The sequence below is a fragment of the Ictidomys tridecemlineatus genome, chromosome 3 (assembly GCF_052094955.1).
Source record: "Ictidomys tridecemlineatus isolate mIctTri1 chromosome 3, mIctTri1.hap1, whole genome shotgun sequence".
NCBI lineage: Eukaryota > Metazoa > Chordata > Mammalia > Rodentia > Sciuridae > Ictidomys > Ictidomys tridecemlineatus.
Genome location: NC_135479.1, coordinates 33528144 through 33543588, shown reverse-complemented (window position 1 = coordinate 33543588; position 15445 = coordinate 33528144). Strand labels below are relative to the sequence as shown.

Sequence of the window (15445 nt, the reverse complement as noted above, 5' to 3'; positions counted from 1 at the left end):
AAGACTCTGAAATCTGTGGGGTTCTTTTGTGGTAGTGGTGGTGGTGGTGGTGGTGGTGTGTGTGTGATGCTGGGGACTGAACCCAGGGCCTTGTGCATGTGAGGCAAGCACACTGCCAATTGAGCTATATCCCCAGCCCTGTGCTTTTTATTTTATTATGCTTTTCTAAGCTGAAACCTGTATTGAACTGGCTAATTTATTTCCATAATTTTCTTCTTTCAATATATTGATGGCACACTTATTTATATCTGTTTCTATCATGTTTTTTCTTCATAGAAATCTCAGTCTTAAATTGGATTCTTTTTTTTGTTTTAAAACAGCATATGCTCTAATGCAAATTCCACGTTTATATGATTGAAAAAATTAGCTAATACATAAATGTCCGTTTAAATTTTTTTTGTAGACAATGGACACAATATTTTTGTTTTTATTGAGTTTTACATGATGCCAAGGATTGAACCCACTGCCTCATACATGCTAAGCAAGTGCTCTACTGAGCTACAATCCCAGCCCCAAATGTCCATTTAAAAATTATTTTAATATATATTTTTTAGTTGTAGATGAACACACAGTATCTTTATTTATTTTTACATGGTGTTGAGGATTGAACTTTGTGCCTCATGCATGCGAGGCAAGCGCTTTACCAGTGAGCCACAGCCTCAGCCCTCCCAAATGTCCATTTTTTAAAAATATCTTTTTAGTTACAGGCAGACACAGGACATTTATTTATCTATTTATTTTTATATGGTGCTGAGGATTGAACCCAGTGCCTCACAGATGCTAGGTGAGCGCTCTACCATCGAGCTATAAACCCAGCCCTGCAAATGTCCATTTAAAATAGTCTTCACTTCATAGAACCTAGTTAAGGATATAAAAGGTGACAATACAGATGCTAGAAGGCTATTTCACATCTTGGTAGAAGATCTAAAACTAGGAAAGCAAACTAGTTGAAGATATACTTCTCTAATCCACATAGTTTAATGTATTCCCAATTAAAAAAATACTTTGATAGATAATATTATGTAGTACCAAGTTAACATAATAATCATTACCGAAATTTAGGGAAAAAAATCTCCTATTTGCTGGGGATGAAAAAAAAATAAACTATATTTAAGAAGATATTATAAACACTTTCAAATTCACATATATATATGCTTTCAAAGTTAAACATTAACTCAATTCCACAACAAAATTTTGCAATTTATATATTTCTTTCCAAAGAGATTCTTTTTTTTTTTTTTTTGGTATGTGTAGGGGTAGGGTATTGAACCCTGGAATGCTTAACCACTGTGTTACATCCCCAGTCCTTTTAATTTTTTATCTTGAGATGAGGTCTCACCGAATTGATTAGGGCCTCCCTAAGTTGCTGAGGCTGGCTTTGGATTTGGGGTCCTCCTTTCTCAGCTTCCTGAATTGCTGGGATTATAGGTGTGTGCCACTACCCTTGCCTAAAATTCATTTTGTTTGGGGGGGGGGAGAGGGAGGGAGAGAGAGAGAATTTTTAAATATTTATTTTTAATTTTTCGGTGAACATAACATCTTTATTTTATTTGTATGTGGTGCTGAGGATCGAACCCAGCGCCCCACGCATGCCAGGCAGGCGCGTTACCACTTGAGCCACATCCCCAGCCCTTCATTTGTTTTTTGATAGTAGGCTTACTTTTAAAATACTTTTTTTTTTCATTGTAGAAGTACACAATATCTTTACTAATTTATTTTTATGTGGTGCTGAGGACCAAACCCAGCGTCTCACGTGTGCGAGGCAGGCACTCTACCATTAAGCCCCAACCCCAGTCCCAGGTTTTTTGTTTTTTTTTTTTTTTTTAGTTTTCAATGGACTTTATTTTATGATGCTAAGAATAGATCCTATGCCTCACATATGTTAGCAAGCACTCTACCACTAAGCCACAATCCCAGCTCAGGTTTACTTTTTCAGTAAGTCAATTATGTCAGGTTTAATATCTCTATATATTTTTTATTCAATTTACATCTAAGGTTTTTATCATTTCATGAAAAGTGCATTTCCCATGTAATATTAACATAATTGCTTATTTTCTCTATAGACATGTAGAAAATTGCACATGAAGTATGTTCAAGGTAATAATAAAACTGAGTTAAGTTTAATGTTTGTTTTCATTTACTTTGACCTTATATATTACTTTGACAATACGGGAACTATTGGACTAATTTTTTTCATCTGTAAGATCATGTTACCAAAATTTCATAAAATTAGCTAAGTTTGTTTCAACTTATTTTTAAATTTATTTTAATTAGATATATGACAGCAGAATGCATTTGGATTCATTGTACACAATTGCAGCACAACTTTACATTTCTATGGTTGTACATGATGTAGTGTCGCACCATATGTGCAGTCATACATGTACCTAGGATAATGATGTCCATCTCATTCCACCATCTTTCCTACCCCCATATCCCCTCCACATTCCTCCCACCCTTTGCCCCATCAAAATTCCTCCATTTTTCACATGTCCCCCCCATCATGGATCTTATTAGAGAGAACATCCGGCCTTTGGTTTTTGGGAATTGGCTTACTTAGCATGATATTCTCCAACTTCATCCATTTACCTACAAATTCCATAATTTTTTTCTCTTTTAAGAGAAAGCCTATATTTTGGAACCATTTTTTGCCACATGTACAGCAGATACAGCATTAATCTCCAGGATAAAGAACTCAAAAAAACTTAACATCAAAAAAATAAACAACCTAATCAATAAATGGGCTAAGGAGCCGAAGAGACACTTCTCAGAAGATATACATTCAATCAACAAATATATAAAAAAAATGTTCAACATCTCTAGTAATTAGAGGAACACAAATCAAAACTAAGATATCATCTCATGTCAGTCAGAATGGCAGTTATCCAGAATACAGATAATGTATAAATGTTGGCAAGGATGTGGGGGGAAAGACACACTCATTCATTGCTAGTGGAACTGCAAATTGGTGCAACCAATCTGGAAACCAATCTTAGAAAACTTGGAATGGAACCACCATTTGACCCAGCTATCTATCTCATTCCTTGGTCTATACCCAAAGTACTTAAAATCAGCATACTATAGTAATGCAGCCAAACAAGGTTTATAGCAGCTCAATTCACAATAGCTACACTGTGGAAGCAACCTAGAAGCCCTTTAAGAGATGAATGAATAAAGAAACTGTAGTACCCATTTGAATCAAATGTATGATACGTCAAGATCACTGTATTGTCTCGAGCAAATAATAAAAAATAAAAATTTAAAAAAAGAAACTGTAGTATATATACACAATGGAATATTACTCAGGTTTAATTTTTAAACAATTTAATGACTGCATGAAAGGGCATTTTCTACTTTTGTTCAGATTTCTAACCCAAAATGACTAAAGTTTTTCCTCTTTCTCTCTCTTTATTTATTTTTGGTGCTAGGGAACCGACCTTGGGGCCTGGTGCTTACTAGGTAAGCACTCTACCATTCAGCTACATCCCCTTCCTAAGAACCTATTTTTTAGTAAATGAATTTTCCAAGTCAGACGTATGGGAGAATAGTTTTCCTCCTATGAACTAGGTGAGCACTCTATCACTGAGCTATATCACCAGCCCTAGAATCTTGTACTTATTTAAATCAAGTGATTAATAGTACCACCATTTGAAAATGATGGTATTTTTTTTTTACTATAGAGATACATAAAACAAATTTAGATCAGCAAGGAGATATAATCATTCTCTTTGTGAAGTTTGTGTAAAGAAAAAATGATTCAACATTATACACATCACCCAATATACTAATATTGGCATACCTTATCTACCTTTTTTCCTTTGCTTCTACAAAAAAAGATACTTCAGGCTACAGAAATTTAAAGAAACTTGTTTCCTTTTGTAAAATTTAAAAATTTTTTTAAGATGGTGGTTTCACTACCTTTTCCAGGATGGCCTTGAACTCATCATGTTCCTGCCTCAGCTCAGATTTTACAGGTGTGCCCTACTGCACTAGTAAGAAACATGTTGTTTAAGAAAAACCTGAAAAAGACAACAATTCAATACAGGGACCATTACTAGTAAAGGAGAATAATAAGTAAGGAGTAATTTTTTTCCCCCTTGGGGCAGAATCTCTTAAGAGAAATTAGGCAAGAACAAAGAAAAACAGACTCCCTGTTCTTTTAGACGCCTGAGTGCCCACCATCAGTTATCCTTAAGGGTGCTTCAAGAATCTTTATTTCAGTGAAAAAAGTTAATTTATTCAAACAAGTAAAAGTAGAAACTTCCTTTAACCTTTTTTTTTTTTTTAAATTTGAAGCTACTTTGTATTATGACAAAAGCTAGCAAAGTGCCTTTTTAATAGGGATTTTTACTTTTTAGAAATGGTGAAAGTTATCTACTAAAAATGGATCTCATAAATTTTATCATGTATTTAAACACACATAGTGACCATGGTACTTTCAGTTCCTATATTTTTTTCCCCAGTCTTTCACAATATCCTCAGAAATATAATTACATACCAAATAATCCATAAATATTAACTGAAATTAAACTAATATGAAATCTACACAGTTGTTTTCATCACAAGAGATAAACAATAGCTGAATATGTAGTTTGATAGGTTATTTTCCTTGCCAGTATAACAATAAATACAAACAAAAACTCAGAGAAACACTGTTAATATTTGTACCAAATCTAAAATATTTTACAATAATTCATAAAGTAACTCATGCTTAGATTTCATAAATAATTATATTTTGTTTTTTATTTTAAATTTATTTTAATATTGACGTCATATAAGTAAAGCTTACTCGTTTTTTAAAAAATATTTTTTAGTTGTTAATGGACCTTTATTTTATTTATTTATACGTTGTGCTGAGAATCCAACCCAGTGCCTCACACATGCTAGGCAAGTGCTCTACACTGAGTAACAACCCCAGCCCCTTCATATTTTTTAAAGGCTTTATTTAAAAAAAAATTTTTTTTCTTGGGGGGGGGGAGTTAGATTGAATTCATGCCTTGAAGTGCTCTATCACTGAAACACTCCCAGCCCTAAAAACTTTTATAGCAGCTCAATTAATCAATTTCAATTCATTGAAACATTGTTGATTATCTAAAATATTCTACATGTTAAACATTATTTTACTTTTCTTGCTGAATTATAGTTTTAAAAGTTCTTTATTTTCTTAAAGCCATTTCAGTACTTTTTCATCATGTGTATAATTTGGAAGCTCTTTTCATGTTGATTTCATAATAATATTGCTCATGAATTAAAATACTTATATTCCTATGTGACTTTAAAATATAAACAGGGAGGGGCTGGGATTGTGGTTCAGTGGTAGAGAGCTCGCCTAGCACTGGAGGGATCCGGGTTTGATCCTCAGCACCACATAAAAATAAAGGCATTGTGTTGTGTCCATCTACACCTAAAAAATAAATGTTTTTAAAAAAATATATAAAGAGGGAGATTTTAACTTATTGTATATTATTTGCCAATAAACTTGACTTTACTCACACCCACTACTGAATGTCACCAAAAAAACCCTCTTGTTTTTTTTTTAAGGTTTTATGCCAACCACTTGATTTTCTACTGAGCTATATTACCACCTGGAAATATATATATATATATTTTTTGGTACTAGGTATTGAATCCAATGGCACTTAACCACTGAGCCATATCCCCAGCCATTTTAATTTTTTTTTTAAATCAAGATAGTGTCTCCCTAAGTTGCTTAGGGCCTCACTAAATTGCTGAGGTTGGCCTCAAATTTGTGATCCTCCTGTCTCAGCCTCCCAAATTGATGGGATTACAGGTATGTATCACCATATCTGGCAAAACCCCCTCCTTTTACTACAGTTTAACAGAACCATTTAACAAATTGAACAAAATTAACTGTTTTGTTTTTGTCTAAAAATAATCCAAGTCAAAATATGTACCAAAAATAAACAATATTTTTGAGAAAAAATAGACAAGATTAGTAAAAAAATTGGTATGTTAGGTATTCAATACATCAAGTTAAATAACAAAGAAAATTAATGTTTAATTTTATAGTTTTGAAGTATACATGGGAACAATGAAGCAAGTTCAATTTGGTTACTTCCTCAACTGTCATTCTTCATTTTTTTTCAAAAAAATCTGTACAACTAAAAACAAATTCCTTTTGATAGTTTCATTTCTCTGTATTTACATTTCACAACTTTTGCTTATTTCACAATTTTAAGTGCCTGAGAGAACATTTTCATTCTCTAAATCTTCTTAAATAAATAACACACATAAAATGTATCATTTTCTACTTTTTTCAAAGAAATAAATAACTTATAGGTAAATAAAATTACTTTAATCACCACACCCACAGTGACTGTATATAACAAATTCTATTTCTCTTTAACCCTCACCCCAGTACTGAGGTCTAAACCCAGGGATTCTTTACCACTAAGGTACATCCCCATCCCTTTTTATTTTTTAGTGCCTGGGATTGAACCCAGGGGTGCTTAATCACTGATCGATATACCAGTTCTTTTTTTGTAAATTTTAAAATCGAATAAAATGTTTATATATTTATTTCCTGGTACAAGGGATTGAACCCAGGGCACTTAACCACTGATCCACATCCCCAGCTCTTTTTTATTTTTTGAGACAGGGTCTGGCTAAATTGCTAAGGCTGGTCTTACAATCTTTCTGAGTCACTGGAATTACCAGCATGTGCCATGGATTCCAGCTATATTTTTTCCTTTACCTTAGAAAGATATTTATGATTGAGAGAGAAGAGAAATAACAAGGCTAGTAATTATATGAGTTTCCAAATGCTAATCTATGAATCTAATGTCAGCTTAATCTAAATATATAAAATAACAATTAACTTCAAATGATATCAACAAACCTTATTCATGATGATTCCCACACGAAAAGTCCTCTTTAAAAGCACAAAAAAATCACTAAAAATCACTTCTGGAAAAAAATGTGTTCATTTAATATTTTACAGAAGTTTAAATTGCCTGCCTTCATAACTCATTATATGTTAAAATTTCTGCTGACTTAATAATGTTCTTGGATTTGGTCCTGAAGTGGCTCTAAAGGCAATATTAAAAATCATAGAGCAACTGTTTCAATAATTCTTTGTGAATAAGTTTATGTTAAAATACACCTCATTTGTGATGTTCTTGTGCCACCTTGAAATTGCTCACTGGTTCCTATGTCCTAGTTAATTAAGTATGTGTGCCAAGCAACTAAAACTCTATTAAGCAGAAATGGAATTAAATAGTAATGATTTAATATTATAAACTGTTTCAGCACGGTGAACAACTCTGAAATAATAACTTATTATTCTGTCCCTGACCCAGCATGGTGGTGCATTCCTTAATTTTAGCAACTCGGAAGATGGGAGGCAGAAAGATCATAAGTTGGAGATCAACCTTGGCAACTTAGTGAGACCTTGTTTCAAAATTTAAAAAATGAAAAGGACTGGTAATGTAGCTCAGTGGTAGAGCTCCCCTGGGTTCAGTCCCTAGTATCAAATAGAAGAAAATAAACAAACAAGTTAAAAAAGGACTAGGGATGTAGCTCTGTAGTAAACTGCCCCTGAGTTTAATCATCAGCACCTAAATAAATAAATAATAAAAGAGCAGGCTGGGGGTGTGGCTCTGAGCACTTACTATGTACAAGGCCCTGGGATTGCCAGAACTGCAAATAAAAAAAAAATGATAAAAAATATAGATAATTAGAGTATACAAAATATTTTATCTTATTCTTGATTTCCTCAACAATATCATTAAAGTAATTGCATATATATATGTTTAAATTTGCCATCTTTTAAAAAATTATTTATTTTTTAGTTGTAGGTGGACATAATATCTTTATTTCATTTTTATGTGGTGCTGAGGTTTAAACCCTGTGCCTCACACATGCTAGGCGAGCACTCTACCACTGAGCTACAACCCCAGCCCCAGTAATTACTTATATTTTTTTAATGTGGTGCTGAGGATTGAACCCAATGCCTCACACATGCTAGGCAAGCTCTCTACCACTGAGCCACAACCACAGTTCCAATCTGTTTTTTAATTATAACATTTTAATACATCATTAAAACACTATAATTTTAATATATAATTTAATCTGGCTTTTAATTATAACAATGAACTTAAACATACTTATGGTATAAAGATAATTTCTGATTAGGGAATAAATTCTAGAATTATAATAAAGTAGGGATTTAAAAAACTTTTTGAGTTATAGTTAGACATAATAACTTTATTTATTTTTGTATTTTTATTTACAGACAATGTCTTACTTAATTGCTTAGCACCTCACAATCTCTGAGGCTGGCTTTGAACTCGTTGTGTTCCTCCTGCCTCAGCCTCCAGAGCTGCTGGGATTAAAGTCATGCACCACTGTGCCCGGCTCTATTTCTTTCTTTATTTTTATGTGGTTCTGAGATTGAACCCAGTGCCTCACATGTGCTAGGCAAGCGCTCTACCACTGAGCCACAACCACAGCCCAAGTAGGGATTTTTTTGTGGTGCTAGGGATTGAACCCAGGGCCTTAGAACATGTAAATACATCCAACTAAATACATTAAATCATCTCTACATTACTTATAATGCTTAGTATAATGTTAATGCTATGCAAATACTTGTTATACTGTACTGTATTTTAATTTGTGTGTATGTACATGGTGGTGGTGGTGGGGAGGCTGGGGACTGAATCCAGAATTTCATGGATTCTAGGCAAATATTCCACCACTTAGCTATATCCCCAGTCTGATTTGTACTGTTGTTATCAATGCATTATTATATTTTATTGCCTTTTCTTTCCTAAATATTTTTAATTAGTGGTTGGCTAAATCTAGTTGATATGAAATGCTGACTATAGTTAGTAAATTTTATGTTACTATCTATAAGATGTTGTATTACAAAATGCACAAATATTTAGCAAGAAAGAATGATCAGAACTGAATTGTGAAACTACTGAAGATGAGAAATTTTAACATCCACCCAATGGTTTTAACAGTTGATGGTCAACCATAAAATCAGAGGAGAGCATTAGAATTTTTATATATGTATATATCAGATATTAGGGTAAAACAATAATTGTTATAGAATATATAAATTGTTATATATTCAGAAAGGAATGGAAATTTTTTTCTGAAAAATAATTTGAGACTTTCTTTTCTGTCTCTTTCTTTCTTTTTTGTAGTACTGGGGAGTGAACACGGGCACTGAGCTACATTCCCAATTCTTTAAATTTTGTTTAAATTTTGAGAAAGTATTCTCATATAGTGCAATTTCTTTAAACTAAATTGCACTGTGAAAATCTAGTTGTAACAAACAGAATAAAACTGTAAGATCACACAAGTAAATACTATTTGCTATGGTTTGAATGTCCACTGTAGTAGTTACAAATTTGATTTCCCCATGCAACACAGCTGAGAGAAGGAGCCCTTACGAGGTGATCAAGGTCATGCAGGCTCTGTCCTCATAAATGGATCAAAGCCACCAGGAGTGGGTCAGTTATAAAAGGAAAGAGTTTGATTCTCTTTTTCCTCTCTTCTGTCATGTGATTCCTTTCACCATGTTAACATATAGTAAGAAAGCCCTTACCAGATATGGCCCCTACATCTTGGACTTTGCACCATCCAGAACCAAGAGCCAAATAAGCTTGTATTGTTTATATTTACCCACTTTGTGGCAGTCTGTTATGGAAGGAGAAAACAATCTAAAATACTATTTATTAGAGTATTTTATTTCAGTTACACAAACCCATGGATTCTACAACGTGAGTACAATATATTTTTGTACCATGGTCTATAGTTAAAAAACCCAACACCACCCCAAAGTCACTGACTAAAAGTAATGACCAAAAGTAATTCATGGTACTTCAAAAGTTATGTGAGAACAGGGCTGGGATGTAGCACCATAGCAGAGTGTTTGCCTATATATGCAGGGCCCTGGGTTTGATCCCTAGCACCACAAGAAATAGATAGATTTAAAATTAAAAAGTAAGAACTGATCAGTATATTTTTTTGGGTGGTGGTGGTGGTGGGTGCCAGGGATTGAACCCAGGGGCACTAGGCCACTGAGCCACATCCCAAGCTCTATTTTGTATTTTATTTAGAGACAGGGTCTCACTGAGTTGCTTATGCATCTTGCCATTGCTCAGGCTGTCTTTGAACTCTGGATCCTCCTGTCTCAGCTTTCTGAGCTGCTGGGATTACAGGTGTGCACCCCTTTGCCTGGTCTGATCAGTATGTTTTTTTCTCTTAAAAAATATATGAAGGTGAGGTGTGTTGGTGCATACCTGTAATCTCTGTGAGTCAGGAGGCTGAGACAGAAGGATTGGCCAGGTTTAGCAACCTAGTGGGATCTTGTTTCAAAATAAAAAAATAAAAAGGTATGGTGATATAGCTCAGTGGTAAAACACTCCGGGTTCAATCCCCAGTATAAAAACCAAGTAATTTATTTTGGACAACACACACTTCAGAATACTGTGCTAAGAAGAAGTCATTAACTATTTCTGCATTAAGGTCACAAGGATTTCCGTATGTACAGATGTATTTATTTATTATGTGGGGTGGGGAGTAGGGAATAGTACAAGTATTTTTCAAACCATATAGGTACAACATATATACAGTATACAAATGTAAAATGTACATCTTGATGGGATTTTACAAAGAATACACACATGTAACTACAACTGAGATCTAGAGACAATACGTGACCATAACCCCAGAAACTCCACTGGTGGCATTCCTAGTAATTATTTCTTCCCCCAGAATAACCACTATGATCGACTTGTTACTACAGTTTTAGCTTTTCCTATTTTTGAACTTTATAAATGGAGTTATATAGTATGTCCTCTTTTTAATTTTTATTTATTTACTTTTATGTGGTGCCCAGCCCAGTATGTCCTCTTTTATGCCTGGCTTCTTATGGCTCAATATCATGTCCAGTTGATTCAAACATACTGCTGCATGTAGCATTTACCAACCTGTTCTCATTGCTATATGTTATGCTATTGTGTGGATACACCACAACTTATTCTACTGTTGATATACATCAGCATTGTTTCCAATTTGGGGCTACTATAAATAATGCTGCTATGAATGCTGCTGAATAAGTCTTTTTGCACAACTTTCTGGTAGATATAGCCCTACAAATGGAATGAAATGTATATGTTTAATGTTAGTGGATATCGGGGTTGTGTTTGTAGCTCAGTGGTAGAGTGCTCAGCACCTCATAAAAATAAATAAATAAATAAATAAAGGTATTATGTCCAACAACAACTAAAAAATAAATATTCAAGAAAATTAGTGGATATTGCCAATTTCTGAAAGTAATTCTAATCTAAATTACTCTTTTTTTAATTTTTTTTTCTAGTTGTAGTGGGACACAATACCCTCACCTTATCTATTTATTCCCATGTGGCACCACGGATCGAACCCAGGGCCTTGCACGTGCTAAGTGAATGCTCTACCGCTGAGCCACAACCCCAGCCCAAATCTAAATCACTCTTAATATTGCTTCTGGGGGTTAGTGTTGTAGCTCAGTGGCAGAGCACTTGCCTTGCACATGTGAGGCACCGGATTCGATCCTCAGCACCACATAAAAATAAACAAAATAAAGATATTTTTAAAAAAATATTTCTTCTGTGATGTCAACTGATAATAAATCTCAGTGGAAAAGGATCTAAAAGGGGTTTCCTCCTTTTTAGATGGTTCAAAACAGTGTTTGTGATTCACACACACACACACACACACACACACACACACACACACACACACACACACACCAGGGATTGGACCCAGGGGCACTTGGCCACTGAGCCACATTCCCAGCTCTATTTTGTAATATATAGAGACAGGGTCTCACTGAGTTGTTTGGCACCTTGCTTTTTGCTGAGGCTGGCTTTGATCTAAAAAATCCTCCTGCCTCAGCCTCCCAAGCCGATAGGATTACAGACATGTGCCACCACCATGCCTAGCTGTTTGTAATAATTAGCAGCTTCGTTATGTTAAACGTGGAAACTGAATAAACCAAAATAATTACATTGGAGAAAAAGAAAAGTTTTATATGTTTTAAATGCTAAGTTTGGTAAAACCACTTTAATATTTTTTTCTGAAAGTAGGCTCACTTTATTTATTCGTTTATTGCAGTACAAGGAATTGAACCCAGGGGTATTCTGCCAGTAAGTACATCCCTAGCCTGTTTTTTAAATTCCTTCCATCCTGGAAGCTACATCCCTAGCCTGTTTTTTTAATTAATTCATTCATTCCTCCCTTCCTTCCTTCATTCCCTCCCTCCCTCCTTCCTTCCTTCCTTCCTATTTGGTGCTGAGGATCAAACCCAGTGCCACTCGAGTGCTCTACCACTGAGCCACAACCCCAGCCTCCCTATCTTGTTTTTATCCTTTCAAATTTTGAGATAGGGTCTTGCTAAATTGCAGAAGCTAGCCTCAAAGTTGTAATCAATCTGCTTCAGTCTTCTAAATCATTAAGATTATAGGCATGTGGTACAGCATCCAGCAAGAATTCTTTTTCAACAGAACCTTTTAATTATTTTTTAAAAATACTAAAAAATGACTACTCCCATCAGCAGCAATACAAAGTTATACATTTTATCGTTTTTTAAAAGTAACTTTATTTTTAAAAAATTTATTTTCTAGGTTTTTTTTAGGTGGACACAATATCTTCAATTTTTATTTTTATGTGGTGCTGAGGATTGAACCCAGTGTTTCATTCATGCTAGGCAAGCACTCTACCACTGAGCCACAACCCCAGCCCACATTTTATCTTTTTATAAAATATTTTTTAAAGATGTTGATGGACCATTATTTTATTCATTTATTTATAAGTGGTGCTGAGAATTGAACCCAGTGCTTCACACATGCTAGGCAAGCGCTTTACCACTGAGCTACAACCCCAGTCCAAGGTTATATATTTTAACCAGATTTTCTCAGGCCTTTTTTGGATACCTTTAGTAGTTAATTTTTCTGTCTAACCCTCCTGTAAATACCCATCACATAACAGACAGACCCATGGGGAATATAGCTGAGGGCACCTCTCCCTCTGGCCCATGTATTCATTTTTTAAAAATTCTTATTTGTTATATCCATGTATTCATTTTCACAGGCAGCAGAATTCTTATTTGGGCCCTGTGGCACATACCTGTGATTTCAGTAATTCGGGAGGCTGAGGCAGGAGGATTGCAAGTTGGAGGCCAACCTTAGCAATACAGTGAAATCCTTCAATTTAACAAAACTTGTCTCAAAATAAAAAATAAAAAGGGCTGGGGATGTAGCTCAGTGGTTAAGCATACCTGGGTTTAATCCCTGCTACCAAATAAGCAAACAAATAAAATAAAGTAGAATAGAATAAAAAGGGCTGGGGATATAGTTTAGTGTTTAAGTGCCCCTGGGTTCTATCACCAGTGCCAAACAAACAAACAAACAAATAAATGCAATGAAATTCAACTAAATGAATCTGGTAATTAAAATGTGCAAGGTAATAAAAAATCCAAAGATGAAGACATGGTGGTTTGTTCATGCATTCATTTAATAAATGTTTATGAAGTGCTTACTATATGACAAATGATACTGAAGGAGCAAGAGGTACAACAATCAACTTCATGGAGCTTACACTCTAGTGGAAGGAGACCAACACTAAACTATAAAAAACAAATCAATTATGATACATTAGAAGTGAAAAGCAGTAAGTAGGAAACAAACCTGGAAAACAGTGGCAAGGAAGATGTAGTTTTAAATAGGATAGTCAGAGAAGGTCTCTCAGAAAAGGTGATTTAAGAAATTTGATCAAGGGTTAGGGATGTAGCTCAGTGATAGCACTTGCCTAGTATGCATTATGTGGCCCTGGTTTTGAGCCCAGCAGAAAGAAAAGGGGGGAGGGAAGAAGAGAGAAAAGAAAAGAAAAGAAAAGAAAAGAAAAGAAAAGAAAAGAAAAGAAAGAAATCTGATCAAAAATTTCAAGAGGGGCTGGGGATGTGGCTCAAGCGGTAGCACGCTTGCCTGGCATGCGTGCGGCCCGGGTTCAATCCTCAGCACCACATACAAAAACAAAGATGTTTTGTCCGCTGAAAACTAAAAAATAAATATTAAAAAGTTTTTTCTCTCTCTTTCTCAAAAAAAAAAAAATCAAGAAGGTAAGGAAGTAAATCATGCTGAAAGCCTAGTTGAAGAAAGTTCCAGCAAGATTTCCCTCAATGGATCAATAACCTAAAGTAGGGGTGGGGGGGTGCAGTAGGCAAAAAAGAGAGGGCGATGATGGATGAAACATATAATGTGGTTGTAAAAGAGAGATCAGAAAACAAAGAAGATGAAAAGTGCTATAGAGAGAAACAGAATATAAAAACTAATAATTATAGTCTTCTATGACATCAAAATGGCACACACAGCATTAATAAATCTTTTAATCTTCATAAGCCAATTTGTTCATCTTTTCTAAAAATTCTGGTAATAATATCTATTTTATCATGAGTGAGTGACATGAGAGAAAAGCAATTATGAGACAAATTGCTTAGACTGAAGTTACATTGCTTAGTAAATGTCAAAAGACAATGAATGTCAAAATGACACTCTGGTGCAACCTCAGAATTAAAACAAGAGGTTTTTTGTTTTTTTGTTTTTTTTTTTTGTTTTTTGAGAGAGAGAGAGAGAGAGAGAGAGAGAGAGAGAGAATTTTAATATTTATTTTTTAGTTATCGGCGGACAACATCCTTGTTTGTATGTGGTGCTGAGGATTGAACCCGGGCCACACGCATGCTAGGCAAGCGAGCTGCCGCTTGAGCCACATCCCTAGCCCAGGTTTTTGGTTTTAAATAAATAAAATTTATTTTTGTACTAGTTATTGAACTCAGGGCACTTATCCACTAAGCTATAACCTCAGGCCCTTTTAATTTTAAGTCAGGGTCTCACTAAATTGCTGAGGCTGGCCTTGAACCTGTGATCCTCGTGCCTCAGTCTTCTGCACTGCTGGGATTATAGACTTGTGCCACTGCATCCAGATGAAATTACTTTTCTTGAAATACTGGGTATTTTTGGCACCAGGGGTGCTCAACCTATGAATCACATTCCTAGCCCTTTTTATTTTGAAACAGTGTATTGCTAAATTGTCGAGGCTCGCTTTGAGCTTGTGATTCCTTTGTCTTAGCTTCCCAAGTCACTGGGATTATAGGTATATACCACAACATCCAGTGAAATGTTGGTTCTGAAGTGGCATATTCTTGTTTCAGAAAAATAAGAAATTGTTTAGTTATTTACAACTGTAATGGTTACCCCACCATAACTATCATTTTCCCCCTTGGTTCTAGAGATTGAACCCAGGGCAAGTGCTCTGCCACTGAGTTACACCTCTAGCCCCAACTACTAATCTTAAAACTCACATCCCTACTACTGCAAATGAAACAATAAAACCTCACTAATAACCCATTAGACAAAAAATATTTCTTGTATAGTCTAGA

At 34.8% G+C, this 15445-nt stretch overlaps 1 protein-coding gene across 1 annotated transcript in view; it reads right to left on the bottom strand.

Moving 5' to 3' along the window:
* The window catches only part of Vmp1 (vacuole membrane protein 1), a 115138-nt gene that overhangs the window by 29946 nt on the left and 69747 nt on the right, over positions 1-15445 (bottom strand). The gene's annotated exons all lie outside the window — the stretch shown is intronic.